The sequence below is a fragment of the Bubalus bubalis genome, chromosome 4 (assembly GCF_019923935.1).
Source record: "Bubalus bubalis isolate 160015118507 breed Murrah chromosome 4, NDDB_SH_1, whole genome shotgun sequence".
Lineage (NCBI taxonomy): Eukaryota > Metazoa > Chordata > Mammalia > Artiodactyla > Bovidae > Bubalus > Bubalus bubalis.
In genome coordinates, this window is record NC_059160.1 from 85276884 (window position 1) to 85297343 (window position 20460).

Below are 20460 nucleotides of genomic sequence, written 5' to 3' on the forward strand. Positions count from 1 at the left end.
GGCTTTGCCTTGTAGCTTTATGGCACTAAGTTCACTAAACTAAAGGAGACAAAAAAAGTGCAACTAAAAAAGTGTTTCTCCGAAGAAGACATGCAGATGGCCAAAAATCACATGAAAAGATGTTCAACAGCACTAATTCTTAGAGAAATGCAAATCAAAACTACAGTGAAGTATCACCCCACGCAGGTCAGAATGGCCCTCATTGAAAACTCTACAGACAATAAATGCCGAAGAGGGTGTGGAGAAAAAGGAACCTTCCTACACTATTGTTGGGAATGTAACTTGATACCCCCATTATGGAGAACGGTATGGAGGGTTCCTTAAAAAAAAACTAAAATAGAGCTACCATATGACCCTGCAATCCTACTGCTGGGCATATATCCAGGAAAAAACCGTAAGTTGAAAAGATATATGTACCCCAGTGTTTGTTGTAACACTGTTTACAATAGCCAGGACATGGGAGCAACTTGAATGTCCATTGACAGAGGAATGAATAAAGAAGATGTGGTACATATATACAATGGAATATCAGCCATAAAAAAGGAATGAAATAACGCCATTTGCAACAATATGGATGGACCTAGAGATTATCATTCTAAGTGAAGTAAGTCAGAGAAAGATAAATATGATATCACTTATATGTGGAATCTAATAAAAAATAATACAAATGGACTTATTTACAAAACAGAAATAGACTCACATATATTGAAAGCAAATTTATGGTTACTAAAGGGGATATTGGGGTGGGATGGGGCAGAGAGTGACAAATTCGGAGATTGGGATTAACATATATTCACTAATATATATAAAATAGATAACTAATAAGGACTTACTGTGGGCTTCCCTGCTGGTGTTAGTGTGAAAGAATCTACTTTCCAATGCAGGAAATGCAAGAGACACGGGTTCAATCCCTGGGTCAGGAAGATCCCCTGGAGGAGGGCATGGCAACCCACTCCAGTGTTCTTCCCTGGAGAGTCCCATGGACAGAGGAGCCTGGTGGGCTACAGTGCATAGGGTCGCAAAGAGTCAGACACAAGTGAAGTGACTTAGCACACAGTACAAGAGCCTACTGTATAGCATGGTGAACTCTGCTCACAATTTTGTGATAATTTACATGCCATTGCCTTATCCGTATGAAACTGAAAAGAAACTGAAAAAGAAGGTGTGTATATATATGTGTGTGTGTGTGTGTGTGTGTATATGTGTGTACATGCACGCTAAGTAACTTCAATCGTGTTCGACTCTTTGTGACCGCATGGACCGTAGCCCTCAGGCTCTTCTGATCTTGGCATTCTCCAGGGAAGAATCCTAGAGTGGGTTGTCATAGCCTCTTCCCAGGGATTTCCTGACTCAGGGATTGAACCCGGGTCTCCTGTGTCTCCTGCATTGGCAAGCAGGTTCTTTACCACTAGCACCACCTGGGAAGCCTATGCACACACACACACAACTAATTCACTTTGCCATATATCTGAAACTAACACAACATTGTATGTCAACTCGATTCAAATAAAAAACCTTTTAAAAAGAGGGGGTATCACCCAAACAAAGGAATGTTAATTTGGCATAAGGATGGTCAAAAAGGGAAATGAGATCAAAGGTAAATAGACTAGTAAGATTTCCTAAATTGATCCATTTGCTGTGGTAGAAATTCACAAGGCATTTCGGTGTTGAAAGCTTTTTGTGCATTCAAGAGAAAAAAAGTGATGGTGTTTTTCCTGAATCGGGAGGACGAGGATCTACTCATATGTTTTATGTGATTGATTCAGAAGCTACATCTGTGGATTTGCTAGGGTTGGGGCCTAGGAGCAAAAGGCAGTCCAAGACACAAAAATCTGAGAAATTTCTTTCTGAGTCACTTCTCTGGAATGCAGAGTGTATTTTCCCAGAGAAACAGTCCTTAATGGTGAGTAGGCTTCTATACCCAGCCAGGCCGGACTTGCTAAACGCAGCTGAACACAGAGTGCTAAGAAGTGTTCATTCTGTGCATTAGCACTGATCCTCTGGAATACGCCAACCTTATTTTTTTTCCATTATTACTAAAGAAGGGCAAATAAAACTAAGGTGCAGAGTGAGTGAGTGAGCTGAGGCCTGTGAACACATGCTTAGCATCATGAAAGAGAAGGAAAGACTTTGAGTTATGTTAAACCCTGAAGCAGTGAGGAGTCCCACACCTGAGGAAGAAAATTTAATGGTACAAGATGACAGAGAAGAAAAGAGCTCATCAGCTTCTATATTACTACTTTTGTCTTTTCTGCTAATGAAGGTCATCTTTTGATTGCGATGGCTCAAGTTCTAATATGGGGCTATAGAAGCCCATGCTACACTAGACAGTTATAGAAAGGAATACAATTTTTCCAAAGCAGTTTAAGCTTCCTGACTAGAAAAATTATGTATCTATCAGGGCATTAAAAGAGCTTATAAATTTGTTCATGGAACCACAGCTGATAATCTTGAGGTCATATGGGGACCAGGACAGGTGCCAGAAGAATAGAAAGAGGGACAAATGTGATGGTCTTCAAAAAGGGATGTGGTTGGGTTGAAGTTGGGCATGATGGACTATATTCTGATAAATGGAGACATTGAAGCTGGGGCATTTATCTCCAGGGATATTACAGCTGAGGTTTTTTTTTTTAAGCAGATGGGTTGTGACTGTTAAAAGGTCATCAGGAATCAACTTGAGTTCAGTAAAACAGGAAAAATAAGTCATGTCAAACTGACAGCGTGTTCCTTTTCTTTCCTTTTTTTTTTTTTTTCATGGGCATTATTAGGCTTTTAGAATAGAAGAAAGCTGCAGACATTTTGTGTCTTGAGTTTAGCGAGGTGTGTGGGAAAATAATCATTTTTAAATACAGATTGAAGAAATGTGGGCCTAGTGAGAGTGTGCTTATCTGGGCAATTGATCTTGCCAAGACTGCGGAATAAGGATGGAAATCAATTTCTAGAGGAGACAAAAATCAATATGAATTAAAGTCAGCTTCAGCTCCTAATTCCTAAGTATCAGTTGCCTAAGGAAAGATCACAAGAGCTGAGGCCAATAACTGATTGCATGGAGGCTATAATTAAACTCAGTATGAATGGAGCATGTAATAATCATGTCAGAAATTTTATGTGAATCTGGGTTGTATTCACATCTATCTATCCAAAACCAAGAAATTACTAGACTTTTTCTGTTCAATATTGGTGAAGCCACCTCCCCATCTGGGTGCTCCATTTGAAGGGAAAATGTATGGAGAGGAGAAAGATGAGCATGGTGGTGGATCCTGACCCAGGCAAGAAAAGGACGGCAGGTACATACTTTGACAGTGGTAATAGGTAGATGATGGTGCAAAATATGGTATTAAAACCTAGGGATAGAAGGTATACATAGGCAGACAGATTGCATTTCAGTAGAAAGACGGTCTCATAATTGAGCTACCTTGGAGTCGTTCACAAACGGACAGACTAGATAGTAGTCTCGGCAGATGATGAATACTTGGCCAAGCCAGTAGGGAAGGAAAGGAAGGACATGCTTGTTTTATGTGCTGCAGGACTTGGTAGTTGATGGAAAGTGGGGAAGGAGGGACAGAGGATGTTTCTGGGAATGTACCATTTAGTCAGTTATATTTGGCTCATGGATGCATCTGAGTTGCTTTTGTTTTATTTTTTATTTCCCTAATTCAGCCTATTGTCATCAGCAGCCAAATTACGTAATTAATTAAAACCCTTTCATCCACAGAACAGTGTTCATTCTAACTGGTTTTATTCCCTGTTTTCAGAAGCCCTTGACTGTAAAATGCTTTGTGAATTGCTCTCCCACAGTGCATCCCATTTGAAATTCAGCAAGCTATCTGTTATCTGGGGAATGTCAAAATTAATTTGACAAAAACATGCATGAGGAAAGCAGGGAGCCCTGGGCATTCTGAACAAAGATGTGATAGCAGTATTTACCATGGAACTCATTTGATTATAAGTCATCTAGAAGCCTATCGCAGTAATGGCCAGAAAAGCCCACAAAAGCAAAAGAATTGAGTTAAAGCTGAAAGTCTGCCAGTAAATGACCTGACCGTGCCGTGACCTAAAAAACAGCGCTAATGTAAAAAAGTTGTAATAAAAATTTAAAGAGAAACACAGAACTTGGTAGAAATGTAAACACAATATGAATTCACAGGATTCCTAGAAAATTGAAAAGGGGAGCTCAGTGAGATTTCAGCTGTAGCTGACCCTCCCGCATTTTGAACTCTTCATTAATTTGGAAGGCTTAAGGGCTTTGGAAAGAGGATTTAAAATTCTTTCATTCCTGAAGTCTTAATACTTAACTGTAGTTTTTCTTATTTCAACAATAATAATAAAAAGTGCATTTTTACTCTTAAGTCTCAAATATATTCCTTAAGTCTGTCTCTGGTTTGAGGGAAAAAAAAAAACAAAAACAACTATAAATATGCTTTTACCCTGAAAACCCTACTGGCTCCTTCAAAAAAGGAAAATGTATTTACAGTTCCTTCTCCCAAGTCACTTTTTGAAATGTAGATTAATGTGATCTGACAGATTGTAATGGCTACTGAAGAGAATTTTCATTAATTATAATGGACAAACCAATAATATAGATCTTTACAATGTTAATATGAATTAAAACATATCAAGTCAAGGCCATACTTGAAGCTGGAGTAAAATTTGACTGTGAAGTCCAAATCCATTAGAATAAAAACACATGATGAAAGTTTTGACAGATCATTTAGTGATGCTAATGGTATCACCACCCTTTCATGAACTTTCATGAGCCTCAAGTGTTTTTAACAAGTAAACTAAATAAACTGTCTTGTGAAAGAGGAAGTAAGAAAGTTGAGCGAGGTGTATGAAAGGAGGCATTTCTGTAACTTTGAAAAGTGTTTTTATTTTTTTTTATTTTTTTTTTTATTTTTTGTAAAAGAAAGTCCTAAAAGCACCCCTAGGCAACTAAGCATGATGGAATTCCAGGGGATTGGAAGCCCTCCATCCCTTCGCAGCTCTGCTCTCAGTCCCTTGGGGAAAAATTTGATTTTCTTTTTAGGAGCTCAGTCTCCTCATGTATAGGTTCAGTTCAGTTCAGTTGCTCAGTTGTGTCCGACTCCTTGTGACTCCGTGGGCCACAGCACGCCAGGCCTCCCTGTCCATCACCAACTCCCGGAGTCCACCCAGACTCATGTCCATTGAGTCGGTGATGCCATCTGACCATCTCATCCTCTGTCGTCCCCTTCTCCTCCTGCTTTCAATCTTTCCCAGCATCAGGGTCTTTTCAAATGAGTCAGCTCTTCGCATCAGGTGGCAAAAGTATTGGAGTTTCAGCTTCAACATCAGTCCTTCCAATGAACACCCAGGACTGATTTCCTTTACAATGGACTGGTTGGATCTCCTTGCAGTCCAAGGGACTCTCAAGAGTCTTCTCCAACACCACAGTTCAAAAGCATCAATTCTTCGGCGCTCAGCCTTCTTCACAGTCCAACTCTCACATCCATACATGACCACTGGAAAAACCATAGCCTTGACTAGATGGACCTTTGTTGGCAAAGTAATATCTGTGCTTTTTAATATGCTATCTAGGTTGGTCATAACTTTCCTTCTAAGGAGTGAAGTGAAATGAAGTGAAGTTGCTCAGTCGTGTCTGACTCTTTGCGACACCATGGACTGTAGCCTACTATTCTCCTGCATCCATGGGGTTTTCCAGGCAAGAATACTGGAGTGGGTTGCCATTTCCTTCTCCAGAGGATCTTCCTGACCCAGGGATCAAACCCAGGTCTCCCGCACTGTAGGCAGACGCTTCACCATCTGAGCCACTAGGGACTGCAAGGAGTAAGCGTCTTCTAATTTCATGGTTGCAGTCACCATCTGCAGTGATTTTGGAGCCCAGAAAAATAAAGTCAGCCACTGTTTCCACTGTTTCCCCATCCATTTGCCATGAAGTGATGGGACTGGATGCGATGATCTTAGTTTTCTGAATGTATAAAAGCAGAAAAATCAGCAGTAGATTTCCTCACAAGAGTGTTGTTCAGTGACTGCACAGGGGTTGAAAAGCATTTTAGCTATCTGAAAAGTGTGTTCATAAAATAATAATACAGTGAGAAGTCTTATCTAACATTTATGGATTGACTTAGAGTCGGCAAAGCATCTTGCAGGCGCCGGGCTAGCCAGCCTTGCAGTGGCCCCAACCCACACTCTTCAGTTCAGCCAAACCCTCCTCCTGCTCTTGCAGATTAAATCAGACTGTGTTGATCTCAGGAATTGGTTTTGCTCTCCTTAGATCGAGCTCACAGGAGCATTTGTAGCTTTTGCTGCTTAGAAAGTAGTTACAGACACTTTGGTGCCTACCAAACGATCTCTGGGTTGAGAATTAATCATGCCTGGCAGTATCACAAATACCAACAGTACAGTCTGTTAATAAATACATAGATAGAGCATTTATTAACACTTGCTGATAGAGTTTTCAGTTGAAATAAGAGCTACTTAAATTATGCACTGTTTTGAATAACCACTATCAGCTTCTCTAAATATTGCAGTAAAATTTTTATTTATTCTATCACATAATAATTCATTAATCAGTGTGCTTCAAAGAATAATATTAAGCTGTATATCTCAGTGTTTGCCCTCAAGACCAAGAGTGGGTATACCGTTGCCTGTATCCCCTGCACACTGTATCTGACAGATGTTAAATCATGTAACTGATGCTGATTGGTTGGCTGGTTGAAAGAATGTAAGATGGTGTGCTGTGTTTGATGATTTTCAGTGGCACTTATAGCAAAGGTGCCAGAGGAGTTCAGCTTGGACTGTAGTTCTCAGCCTTGGCTGTGCGTCAGAATTACCGGAGAAACTCTTTAAAACATGAACGCCCAAGCTCCGCCTTCATGTACTAATCTTGCTCTTGCCTATGTTTATATACAGAACCTGAGTATGTTTATATCAAGTTTACAAAGGTGACTCAAATGTGCAGCCAGGTCTAGCATCATTGTCTTTGGAAAATCAGGTTTGTATTTTTGAAGAAGGTGGTATGTATTGCAACCTTGAAGAGTACATTTTATCAGATACTAAAATCTGTACCAGTCAAGGTTTTACCAGAACGCAGAACTCATAGAATATCTAGACACAAACACACACGTGTAAGCATATGTATATATGTGTGTTTGGCTATATCTGTACGTGTGTATGGGCTTCCCAGGTAGTGCTAGTGGTAAAGAACCTGACTGCCAACGCAGGAGGCATGAGAGACACAGGTTCTATTCCTGGATTGGGAAGATCCCCTGGAGAAAGGAATGGCACCGCACTCCAGTATTCCTGCCCAGAGACTCCCATAGATAGAGGAGCCTGGTGGAGAAGAGTTTGAAGCAACTTAGCACACACACATACACATACATGTATATACACAAATTTACATGTATGTATCTGTATTAATACACACACACAGAGAAATATTTATTAAAGAGACTTATCTCAAGGAACCTGTTTCCACAACTGTGGGTTCTAATCTGTGGGGCAGAGAGGCAGGAAGGGCAGGCTGGAAACCCTTGGGTAGGGGCAGACACTGCAGTCTTGAGACGGAATTTCTTTTTCTCAGAGAAGCCTCAGTTTTTTTAAGGCCAGCCAGCTGCCTATCTGAGTCCCACTTAGATCATTGAGAATAATTTCTATTCCCTAAAGTAATCTGATTACCACATCAGTTAACTATATCTACAAAATAAGTTCATAGCAACTCTTAGATTTGTGTTTGATTGCTTACGTTCCCTGGTGTATCAAGTTGGTAAAGAATCCACCTGCAATGTGGTAGACCTGGGTTCGATCCCTGGGTTGGGAAGATCCCCTGGAGGAGGGCGTGGCAACCCTCTCCAGTGTTCTTGCCTGGAGAATCCCCATGGACAGAGGACTGGTGGGCAACTGTCCATGGGGTCAAAAAGAGTCCAACACGACTGAGCAACTAAGCACAGCATAGCACAGAACCCAGGCAAGGTGGTGCATAAACCTAACCATCTCAGTAGATACATTACTGGAGGGTATCCAAATAGCATGGCCTAAGTCAAGAAATGAAAGTGGAAGAGAGTGAGGTATGCTCAATTTGTATCCAGCACAAGGTTGATCTAGGGAAGTGGAAGAAAATGAAGTCAAAAAGTTAGTTCTGTGAACTTGTAGTTGCCAGGGAGGGAGAGTGGGGAGAAAGGATAGTTAGGGAGTTTGGAATTGATATGTACACACTGCTATATTTAGAATGGATAACCAACAAGGACCTACTGTATAGCACAGGGAATTCTGCTTAATGTTATGCAGCAGCCTGGATGGGAGGAGAGTTTGGGGGAGAATGGTTACATGTATACGTATGGCCGAGTTCCTTTGCTGTCCACCTGAAACTGTCACAACATTGTTAATCAGCTATACCCCAATATAAAATCAAAAGTTAAAAAAATATAAAAGTTAGTTTCAGGTAGACTGCAGCAGTCTCCAACTAAGGGTCTGGACTTTTGAACTGAGAAGACAAAGCTATGTCTAGGGGCAGCTCTGACCGTGTTTCCATCTGTTCTGTGTCTATGCTGTCCACTTAGTTACACGTGGTTGTGGAGACACTTGGAAGTGGCTAGTGAGACAGAGGAACTGCATATGTAATTCTGTCTCATTTTAATTCAGGTAAATTAAATAACCCCGTGCAGCTAGTAGCTACCCAAGTGGCTAGTGAGACAGAGGAACTGCATATGTAATTCTGTCTCATTTTAATTCAGGTAAATTAAATAACCCCGTGCAGCTAGTAGCTACTGTATTGAACAGTGTAGCCAGAGAGAGATCAGTGTGGCATGAGTATGTAGGGGGCATGAGAAGGAGAAACAGAACATAAGCTGTCCAGTTAGTAGCCTCCTCTGGTAGTCCCTGTGTGGGGGTGGGGGTGGGGGGACAGAGAAAGTGGGAAGGGAAAGAAGGGAGTGGGGGAGAAGGGAGTCAGTTAACCGTGTGGTTGCCCCTCTCTCCATCTTTCCCACCACTTCTCTGCCTTCCCACTATCTGCTTCTCTCTCACCCAAGACCCTCCTGTCTGTCCCATGTCCTCAGAGCTCACCCAAACTCACCCGCTCTTCTCACTCACTTCCTCAGATTCGATTATAAGTTCTGTGTTAACACCTCCCAAGTTTATACTTGCAGCCTCAGCTCTCTCTCAACCCCAGACCCGTGGCATCTCCACTTGGAAATATTACTGATTCATAATCTTCCCCCTCTAATTGTATTTCTCTTCCAGCTTTTTGAATTTTGGTAAAAGTAATCTCCATCCTTTCAGCCACTTGGGCTGGAAACCTCAGAATCTTCCCAGCCCCTTATGTCTGACCTGCTGCTTCAGCCTGTCCCTGTCTTCTTGCCGCCCTCAGAAGCATTGCCACGTCTTTCCGGGACTCACACAGTCCCTCTGTGCACACTCTGCCATCCATGATCTACTTTCTGAGCAGTTTGTCTAAAAAGAGAAAACACATCAATTCGTTTCTTCTGTAACGTGTAATAAGATTTTCCTCCTGATGCTTTAGCTATCGTATTACTAAATGTCATAGGATAAAGGGTTAATTAATTTCAGTTGATTTATTTAATAATATTTATGCATTTAATATTTCTATAACCCTGTAAAATAGATACAATTGAGAAATTTCACTGAAATATCCCTTGGGGCATATATTCCAGTGAGAGAGACAGACATTAATCAAATAATTACACAATTAAAATTGTGAGGTGACATTTAAAGATGAATATAAGGTGCTCTGAGACAAAGTCAGAGAGAGACCCAAGCTACAAGGAAGGTCAGGAAAGGGCTACAAGGAAGGTCAGGAAAGGGCTCCATGAAGAGTCAGGAATCATGGAGAGGGAGAGAAGGAAATTTAGGAGGTGCAAACTACAGGTGCAGAGATAGGGGAAAATACTTGTATGGAACAACATAGTCATTCAAAATGTCACTGAGGGTTTTCTTTCCCCGCTGGCTGCGTGCGTCTCCGGCCGGTGATTTGCCCGGGCGCCTCCGTGCGCTCGGCCAATGGCCTCTGAGACCGCCCACCCAGGCACCCCGGGAGCCGGCGGACCCTCCAGCCGGCCCAGGGGAACAAAAGTGGCTCTAAATCCAGCACGTGCATACTGAGGCAAGTTAATGGATTTAATATGATGCACAGAAGCAGATAATGCCAAAGAGCAAGAAGTAATTGGTACGCATTTAGTGAGTGGGGTGGCCTTTTCTTCTCCCACTGCTGCTGAGATGGTGGAAATTAGTCCAATTCAGTATGAAATGGAATACACCGAAGGTATTAGTTAGCGAGTGAGGGTCCCAGAAAAATTAAAGGTAGCACCACCAAATGCTGACCTGGAACAAGGATTTCAAGAAGGAGTTTCAAATGCTAATGTGATTATGCAAATTCCAGAGAGAATTGTGGTAGCAGGAAATAATGAAGACATTCCATTTTCAAGACTAGCAGATCTTGACCTTATACAGTCAAACAACTCCCTTTAAGCCTCTGGCTCTAAAAACACCACCTCGTGTGCTTACGCTGAGTGAAAGACCGCTAGATTTTCTGGATTTAGAAAGACCTGCTCCAACCCGTCAAAATGATGAAATCCGTACAGTTGGCAGGCTAAAAAGAGAACGCTCTATGAGTGAAAATGCTGTTCGCCAAAATGGACAGCTGGTCAAAACTGACTCCATTCCTGTGTCGCGTGGTGGGTCTGCTGCTGCCACTTCTAATCCTCATCATGACAACGTCAGGTATGGCATTTCAAATATAGATGCAATGATTGAAGGAACTTCAGAAGACATGACAGCTGTAGATGCAGCTTGATTAAGACGACAGATAAACTAAATAGACGTCTACAACTTCTGGAAGAGGAGAACAAAGAATGGGCTGAAAGAGAAATGGCCATGTATTCAATTACTGTAGCATTCTGGCTGCTTAATAGCTGGCTCTGGTTTCACTGCTAGAGGTAACCTCAGCTCTCAGAAATTGTCTCAATAGCTGGAAATATAAAGAATTTGCAAACTTCAAAAAAAAAAAAATGTCAATAAGGGTTAACGTTAGTGAGAATTTCCTGGAGATCCAGCAGTTAGGACTCTGCACTTTCATTGCCACAGGGACACAGTTTCAGTCCCTGGTTGGGGAACTAATATCGCACAAGTGACACGGTAAGGCCAGAAACAAACAGACAAACGAAAACATGTTAATGGAATATAGTAGCTGACAGCTGCATTGGGATAGAGCATAATCTTAAATTTTCCAGACCACCTGGAACAGCCTTGGGAAACTGACAAGGCAGAACCTTGTCTATTAAACACTTTGACTTGAATATGTTATCTCAAGGCAATTCAGCAAGTATCTGTTGGCTTACTTTCCTAGTTGTTATAGATTAAAAACAGTTCTTTTCCTTCACATTAACAGTTAGAACTGGACATGGAACAACAGACTGGTTCCAAATAGGAAAAGGAGTACGTCAAGGCTGTATATTGTCACCCTGCTTATTTAACTTATATGCAGAGTACATCATGAGAAACACTGGGCTGGAAGAAACACAAGCTGGAATCAAGACTGCCGGGAGAAATATCAATCACCTCAGATATGCAGATGACACCACCCTTATGGCAGAAAGTGAAGAGGAACTCAAAAGCCTCTTGATGAAAGTGAAAGTAGAGAGTGAAAAAGTCGGCTTAAAGCTCAACATTCATAAAACAAAGATCATGGCATCCGGTCCCATCACTTCATGGGAAATAGATGGGGAAACAGTGGAAACAGTGTCAGACTTTATTTTTCTGGGCTCCAAAATCACTACAGATGGTGACTGCAGCCATGAAATTAAAAGACGCTTACTCCTTGGAAGGAACGTTATGACCAACCTAGATAGCATATTCAAAAGCAGAGACATTACTTTGCCAACAAAGGTTCGTCTAGTCACGGCTATAGTTTTTCCTGTGGTCATGTATGGATGTGAGAGTTGGACTGTGAAGAAGGCTGAGCGACGAAGAATTGATGCTTTTGAACTGTGGTGTTGGAGAAGACTCTTGAGAGTCCCTTGGACTGCAAGGAGATCCAACCAGTCCATTCTGAAGGAGATCAGCCCTGGGATTTCTTTGGAAGGAATGATGCTAAAGCTGAAACTCCAGTACTTTGGCCACCTCATGCGAAGAGTTGACTCATTGGAAAAGACTCTGATGCTGGGAGGAATTGTGGGCAAGAGGAGAAGGGGACGACAGAGGATGAGATGGCTGGATGGCATCACTGACTCGATGGATGTGAGTCTGAGTGAACTCCGGGAGTTGGTGATAGACAGGGAGGCCTGGCATGCTGCAGTTCATGGGGTCACAAAGAGTTGGACACGACTGAGCTACTGATCTGATCTGATAATCCAATTAAAATTATAGTATGTATACATAAAAATAGGTGGCATTATACTCTATATGGGCTTCCCTTGTGGCTCAGCTGGTAAAGAATCCACCTGCAATGCGGGAGACCTGGGTTTGGTCCCTTGGTTGGAAGATCCCCTGGAGAAAGGAAAGGCTATCCACTCCAGTACTCTAGCCTGGAGAATTCCATGGACTGTATAGTCCATGGGGTCGCCAAGTTGCACATGACTGAACGACTTCACATACTCTATATGGTATCATACTATTACAATTTATATAATCTAAAATTAAGAGCCAGAATGAATGCTATAGAACAGCAGTTCTAAACTTACACTTTACACTCAATAAAATATTGACCCCCAAGAGCATCTTTAACATGGATATATCTATCTGTATTAAATAATTGATAGTATTAGAACTGAAAAAAATAATTAAACAATCCATAAGAAACTCAAAATATGAAAATTTTTTACATATGAAAATGTTTTATAAAATTGACTTTTCTAAAACAAAAATTAGCAAGAAGAGTGGCATTATTTTGTATATTTTTACAGATCTCTTTAAGAGAAGACAGCTGTTTCTTCTATTTGAGTCTTTTAACTTTAGTTAAAAGTTGCAATATGTTGTTTTGGTTGAAGTATATGACATAGATACAGCCTTACAGAGATAGGTAGGTAGAAAAGAGTATTTTAAAGCCTTTTTAGGTCGATGTCAATATTCTTCTTTGATGCCACATTAAAATTCAATAAATAGTAGTTCTTAAACATTGCATATAATATGGAATGCAAAACCATTTCAGTGAGCTTTTGTGGGTTAAAAGCCTGTCTTGCATCTTTTTTATATGCCTGTTGTCCTTCTGCATTACCTCTTTGGAAACATGCCTGTTCTTTTCTTCTGCCCATTTTTTAAATTGGATTGTTTGTTTTTTGATGTTGAGTTGTATGAGCGTTTGTATATATTGATTATTAATGCCTTATCAGTCATATCAATTGCAAATATCTTCTCCTGTTCAGTAGGTTGTCCTTGGCAAAAGCTTTTAAGTGTAACTCAGCCCCATTTGTTTATTTTTGCTTTTGTTTCCTTTGCTTTAGGATATGGGTCCAAAATGATATTACTGCAACATATTTCAAAGAGTATTCTGACTGTATTTTCCTCTAGGAGTTTGATAGTATCCAGGCTTACATTTAGGTCTTTAATCCATATTGAGTTATTTTTGTGTGGGGGGTTAAAGAATGTTTTAATTTCATTAGTTTACGAGTAGCTGTCTAGGCACAGAAAAAGATGCTCAACATCACTATTCATCAGGGAAATGCAAATCAAAACTTCAGTGAAATCACCTCACACCTGTCAGAATGGCTGTCATCAAAAAAAAAAAAAAAAAGGAATACAAATGTGGGGAAGGATATGAGAAAGGGAACTCTCCTGTCTTATTGGTGGGAGCAGCCACTGTGGAAAATAGTATGGAGGTTTGTCAAAAAACTAAAAATTAAGTTAGGGTATATACCTGAAAGCAACAAAAACACTTAATTTGAAAAGATGCATCCATCCCAATGTTTATAGCAACATTAATTACAATTGCTAAGGCATAGAAGCAACATGGATGGACTTGGATGGTATTTGGCTAAAGTGAAGTAAGTCAGACAGAGAAAGACAAATACTGTGTAATATTACTTATATGTGGAATCTAAAAAATACAGCAAATTAGTGAATAAAAGAAAAAGAAGCAGATTCATAGAGAGTACAAACTAGTGGTTACCAGTGGTGAGAGAGAAGGGAGGATGGCTAATACAGGGGTGGGAGGTGAAGTCTGTCTTGCATTTTGATTGAATCTTTATCCAAGCATGATTTTATTATTGTGCATTGGGCAGTTGGAAAATATTGGTTCATTGAATTAACTAACTTTTACAAATTTTGATCCATTTCATGATATAAAATATTTAAAAAAATATCTCCAATCTCCATTTCATCAATCTCATCAGAAAATCCATTAAATATTGGGAACCTGTCAAGTTCCCGGTGGCAAATACAAGTTGTCTTAAATCCTAATACGTTAATTGCTCAAAAGCATGAATTTTATCATTAGCAACAAATATTGTCAGCTGTTTTCCTTGAAATGACAGTTTCGCTTTGTTCATTTTAGGGAAAATATCTGCCAAACACTCAAGCTTGATAACTGCGTTTTGTGTCAGTTGTCTGTCAAGTGAAAGTAGGGTCTGTGGAAAAAACCGACAACTCAAAAATTGCTCGGCAATTTTCCTGAAGACCGCCGTCATACTTTGATGCACAGCAGGAGTGCTTTCTGAGTACCTCCATTTCTTTACAGAATATTAAAAACCCAGGTACTCAAGGGTCAAGGTTTCATAAAGTTAGTAATTGTTTCAGCTTCATGAAGAACATTCCTAAGTGAAGTGATTCACAAATATAGAGAACAAACGAGTGGTTAGCAGTGGGGAGAGAGAAGGGAGGATGGCTAATACAGGGGTGAGAGGGGAGTCTGTCCTGCAGACTGTGAGTTGGTGGTGGTGAAGAGTACGATGATGACCTGCACGGTTTGGTGCCACTACTGATTACTATAACATTTTAGTATTATATAAAAATGCTTGTGACCTCATGGGCCCCCTCAAAGTGTCTCAGGAATCCCCAGAGGTCCACAGAACCCACATCCATTGGCACGGACAGTAGTCTGGTGCCAGAGAAAGAAACATGAAGCCATTTGTTAGGAAGGCTTTGTGAGAGACGAACTGAGCTAGACCTTCGAAGAAAATTAGGATTTGGATCAGTGGAAAGAAGCACGGAAGGGGTTTCCAGAGGGGAAATCATGTGAGCAGAGGAGGAGAGACAGAAAGCAGCATGATACAGTCAAGGTCTGACGAGAAAGCATGGTTGGGTTGGAGGGTTAGGAATGGAGAGGGACAATAAATACAATGTGAGATGAATCAGATTAGGAGAGATCTGAATACCTATCTGAAAAGTTCACACTTTCTCTGGAGGACATTGTGGGTAACAAGGTTTTTGAATCTGTGATTTGAATGTGTTGATTCAGAAACATCCATATAGTAACAGTGTATAAATTGAATTGGCAGACAAGACAACTGGATACTAGGAGATGAATTGGGATATTCATTGTCATCTAGTTAGCGAAGGTCAAGAGCATGGGCTAGGGTGATGGTAATAGATGAAACTAAGTGAAATACAGACTAATGGCTTCAAAAGTAGAAGCAATATGAGAACTAAAGACAAAAAAGTCAAAAGGTTACCAGTATATTGTATTTTATAACCCCAGTTCCTTGCCAAGGACATTGTTAGGAAAATGGATAAAAAGTGGGTGTTTCTGTGTAAGATCATACATGAAGCTTTCTCCTCCCTGAAAAATCAAAACGCTTCCTTTTTTCTGATAACAAGGACTGTATCACTGAACGCACTTCCTTCTTGCTCTGCTGCCAGGAGGCCTTGTGCCAATGTCCTGTTAAAATCACAACAAGTAAAATTGTTCTTGTGGTTAGCATTTCTTCCTCCTATGTTCAATAGCCCTGATTCTCTATCTATGTTTATTTATTTGTTTTTTATTAAGGTATGCTGCTGCTGCTAAGTTGCCTCAGTCGTGTCCAACTCTGTGCGACCCCATAGACAGCAGCCCACGAGGCTCCTCTGTCCCTGGGATTCTCCAGGCAAGAATACTGGAGTGGGTTGCCATTTCCTTCTCCAATGTATGAAAGTGAAAAGTGAAAGTGAAGTCACTCAGTTGTGCCCGACTCTTAGTGACCATGGACTACAGCCTACCAGGCTCCTCTGTCCATGGGATTTTCCAGGCAAGAGTACTGGAGTGGGGTGCCATTGCCTTCTCCGATATTAAGGTATAGTTGATGTATATAATATTATATATTAGAGGTATGCAACACAGTGTTCATAATTTTTAAAGGTTATACTCCATTTACAGATACTGGCTATATTCCCTGTGTTTACAATATTTCCTTGTAGCTTGTTTATTTTATACATGATAGTTTGTGCCTCTTAATCCCCTACCTCTATCTTGCCTCCCTCCCTTTCTTCTCTCCAGTGGTAACCATTTAGTTTGTTCTCTGAGTGACTCTCTTTTTTGTTGTATTCACTGTTGTGTTCAGTGTTAAGTCATGTCTGACTCTTTGTGACCCCATGGACTGCAGCATGCCAGGCATCCCTGTCCTTTACTATTTCCCAGAGTTTGCTCAAATTCATGTCCATTGAGTTGGTGCTGCCATCAACGATCTCATCTTCTGTTGCCCCTTTCTCTTTCTACCCTCAGTCTTTTCCAGCATCAGGATTTTTTTTCCAGTGAGTCAGCTCTATGTGTCAGGTGGCCAAAGGATTGGAGCTACAGCTTCAGCATCAGTCCTTCCAATGAATATTCAGGGTCGATTTCCTTTAGGATTGACTCGTTTGATCTCTTTGCTATCCGAGGGACTCTCAATAGTCTTCTCCAGCCCCACAGTTTGAAAGCATCAATTGTTTCTTTGACTGTATGAACCTTTGTTGGCAAAGTGATGTCTTTGCTTTTTAATATGCTCTCTAGGTTTGTCATAGCTTTTCTTCCAAGGAGCAAGCGTCTTTTAACTTCATGGCTGCAGTCACCATCTGCAGTGATTTTGGACCCCAAGAAAATACAGTCTGCCACTGTTTCCATTGTTTCCCCATTTATTTGCCGTGAGGTGATGGGACCAGATAGGGATGATCTTAGTTTTTTGAATGTTGAATTTTAAGCCAACTTTTTCACACTCCTCTTTTCACCCTCATCAAGAGGCTCTTTAGTTCCTCTTTGCTTTCTACCAATACAGTGGTATCATCTGTGTATCTGAGGTTGCTGATATTTCTCCCAGCAGTTGATTGATTCCAACTTGTGATTCATCCAGCCCAGCATTTTGCATGATGTACTCTGCATAAATTAAATAAATGGGTGACAATATACAGTGTGACATACTCCTTTCCCAATTTTGAACCAGTCAGTTTTTGCATATCTGGTTCTAACTGTTGTTTTTTGACCTGCATACAGGTTTCTCAGGAGACAGGTAAGGTGGTCTAGTATTCTCTTCTCTTTAAGAATTTTCCACAGTTTGTTGTGAGTCACACAGTCAAAGACTTTAGCATAGTCAATAAAGCAGTAGATGTTTTACTGGAATTCTCTTGCTTTTTCTATGATCCAGTGGATGTTGGCAATTTGGTCTTGTTTTATTTTTAGAGTCCACGTATAAGTGATATCATACAGCGTTGGTCTTTTTCTGTCTGACTTATTTCACTTAGCATAATGCTCTCTTCAGTCCATCCATGTTGTTGTAAATGGCGGAATTTCTTTTTTTTTTTTTATCTCTGTCTCTATTTATAATTCATTAATCTTACTATTTTCATTCTGTTTGATGCCAGATATCATAGGACCTCTTTTGAAAGAGATTGGGATAAGGGGAATAATATGTTAACTCTACCATATTTTATTCATTTCTGGGATGGAGCCCTTTGCTTCAGTCACAGTTTACTCAGAATCTGAAGAAAGCTAAAAAGCCTCTGACATCCAAAACCAAAGCACCACGTCCATTTCAAAGAAAGTCAACAAATTTGGTTAATCTGGTTGCCCAAAGCAGATAGAAGCAGTATATCTATGATAGCAGTATCTATCATAAAAGAGTAGTGGAATACCTATTAAAAACTGGTAAATTCATAACAAAAGAAGAGACTTTGTAATCTGAGTGGTAGCAGAGAGAAACAGCAAGATGCAGGTGAAAGTTCATAATGACTATAAAGTATGTGAATGCACTTAACATAATCAATTAAGTAGTCAATAAAGAACTATTTCATATTAAGTAAAGAACACCAAGATCTCACATTTATTGAACTTTTACTGTGTTCTGGGCTCTGTGTTGTTGCTTTACATGCACATCTCACTTAATCTTCCTAAGAACCCTGAATTTCTTTCTATGATTTCCCCCCTTTTTACAGGTAAATAAATTCAGTTTAAAGAGATAAAATATATACACAGAGGCACACAGCTAGCTGTATATAGTTGAGTTGCGATTTGAACCCAGCTCTGCCAGATACCACAACCCATGGTTTTTATTTTTAATTGAAGCTCTCTCTTCATTTTTACCTCCTTAATAATAATATAGTAGTAGTAATAGTAGTTGTGTGCAGTGTCCTCTCTAAAGATCAGAAATGTTATGTACTATATTTGGGGAAATTTTGAGCACAAAAGGTTAAAGTAACCTTTTAATTGGTGTAAAGTTCATCTGAATATGCATTTCCTCAGAACACTTTATTTCTTAAGACTTCCCAATAATTGATTGGGAGGAGGATTTTTTTAAGGTGTTATTTATTATTTGTAGTCAATTAATAGATTTTTGTGCCATTGTTTTAAATGAGTCACTTGGGTTTTTTTAACCTTGTTTTGGAAACATCTCTGCATCCTCATTTTGAGGCCATGAAGAGCAGCCATTCTTGTAAACTGCGTCTTGAGTTACAACAGAAAAAATACTATCTTTATAAAACATTAACCAACTGACAGGAGTTGGCACCGTCCTTGCTTTGCTGGGCACCAGATGCTCTGATTTGTTTTTCTTCCTCTTGCTATGAATGAGGTTGCAAACATCGGTTCCCAGAGAGATGGTCTGAGAAGATTATGCCCAAGGCACATGTTATGACATGGGGATATAACAGTCCAATAGGGGAGTCACAGTGGAAGACAGGACGCTTGTGCTGCAAACCCTAAGCAGCCAAAAATAACTCCGGGCAGTTCTTAGACGGCGCAGGGGAATCTCCTGTGGAAGATAAAGAGCTCTCTGGGAATGATGGGTTGTCATTTTGAGGGAGTCTGCAGAAGAATTACATGCGAACCTAGTGAGATGAACACCTGTTGCCTTAGTTACGCCCTCAGTTACACCTTGTGTATCTTCTTCAGCTCAAAAATCTGAAGAGCAGTATCTTGAAACTCCCTTTTCTGTTTATTCTCAGATCATATTCACATTTTATGAGATTGGCTTTCATTCAAAAGCATGAAATATCAGTGGTAACCCAGGCCCCATGCAATTCAGGTTACTGAGAAAAGAGGGGGCAGTTCACAACTATGGATTTGGTGTATTAATTAGCCTAACAGTTAATACTTCTGAGTCATAACCACTAAATTTTCCAAAAACTGAAATTAAGTATGCTATTGAAATCAGATTAATTAAGAGTAACTAGAGAGTTAAGTGGAGGAAAACCTATGGTAATAAAGTCAAGTTAAAATTATTGTTAAGTCTAAGGATCTTAAAATTGTAGATGGGATAGTGTGCTAGTCCATTAAGGCATGAAGGATTTGGTTATAGCAATATTATTTTTGTTCTGATTCCAGAATATGAGATTGGGAGCTATTTCTTAAAGATCAAAAAATGTCATTTAGGACAGCCATCGTGCCTGCATCGAAAATCTATTGCATAATCTTCCTTGAGAGGTGACACAAACTGAAAATGTTAGTAGGTTCAAAAAAGTTTAAGATAATTGGAATGCCGTTAAATCTATAATGGAATAGTAAAACTTAGGGGATATCAAATTAGAGGTCAGCCTCCAAGAAGATAATCATTCTCTTAAAAATGTCCTATTGCACACACTTGTCTTGTTTCATCATATCCATCACTTTATCATTCCTGACTTTATTGGGAATATCTTATAGCTTAATCTCACCCACATTGCTTTCTCTAATGTTACCACTACCGGATGAGAACAGTGCAAGCAGATGATGGCTCCTTCTGGAAAAGGGGAAGTATGAAAACAGCCACGCCAGACTTTTTCACATTTTCCCTCATCTTTTCCTTTTCTTCCTTTTCCTTTCTTTTTTCCTCTTGTTTTCTGCAGATCACCTTTAAGGATGGCTAAGCAAAACTTGTAAAAATGGTGGACTGCCTGTGGGGAAACAGGAAAGCAAAACAAGTTTGAAGTCGTGCTAACGCAAATCCCAACCCCAACTGCAAGTGTGGGTGTAAGGAAAAGTTCACTCCGAGCCCCTCCGCTCTGGGAAGGCTCCTAAACTAATAAGCATCTTCCCACTGTGGAAAGCTTATTATCTGCTTTGGTTGCTTAACTCCTTTTAAGGAAGCTTTATTGTAAAAGTCATGTCATAGT

The 20460-nt window shown here is 40.1% G+C and overlaps 1 protein-coding gene and 1 pseudogene across 5 annotated transcripts in view; both read left to right on the forward strand.

Moving 5' to 3' along the window:
- The window catches only part of ANO6 (anoctamin 6), a 233180-nt gene that overhangs the window by 108773 nt on the left and 103947 nt on the right, over positions 1-20460 (forward strand). The gene's annotated exons all lie outside the window — the stretch shown is intronic.
- LOC112584580 lies at positions 8287-11502 on the forward strand (annotated as a pseudogene).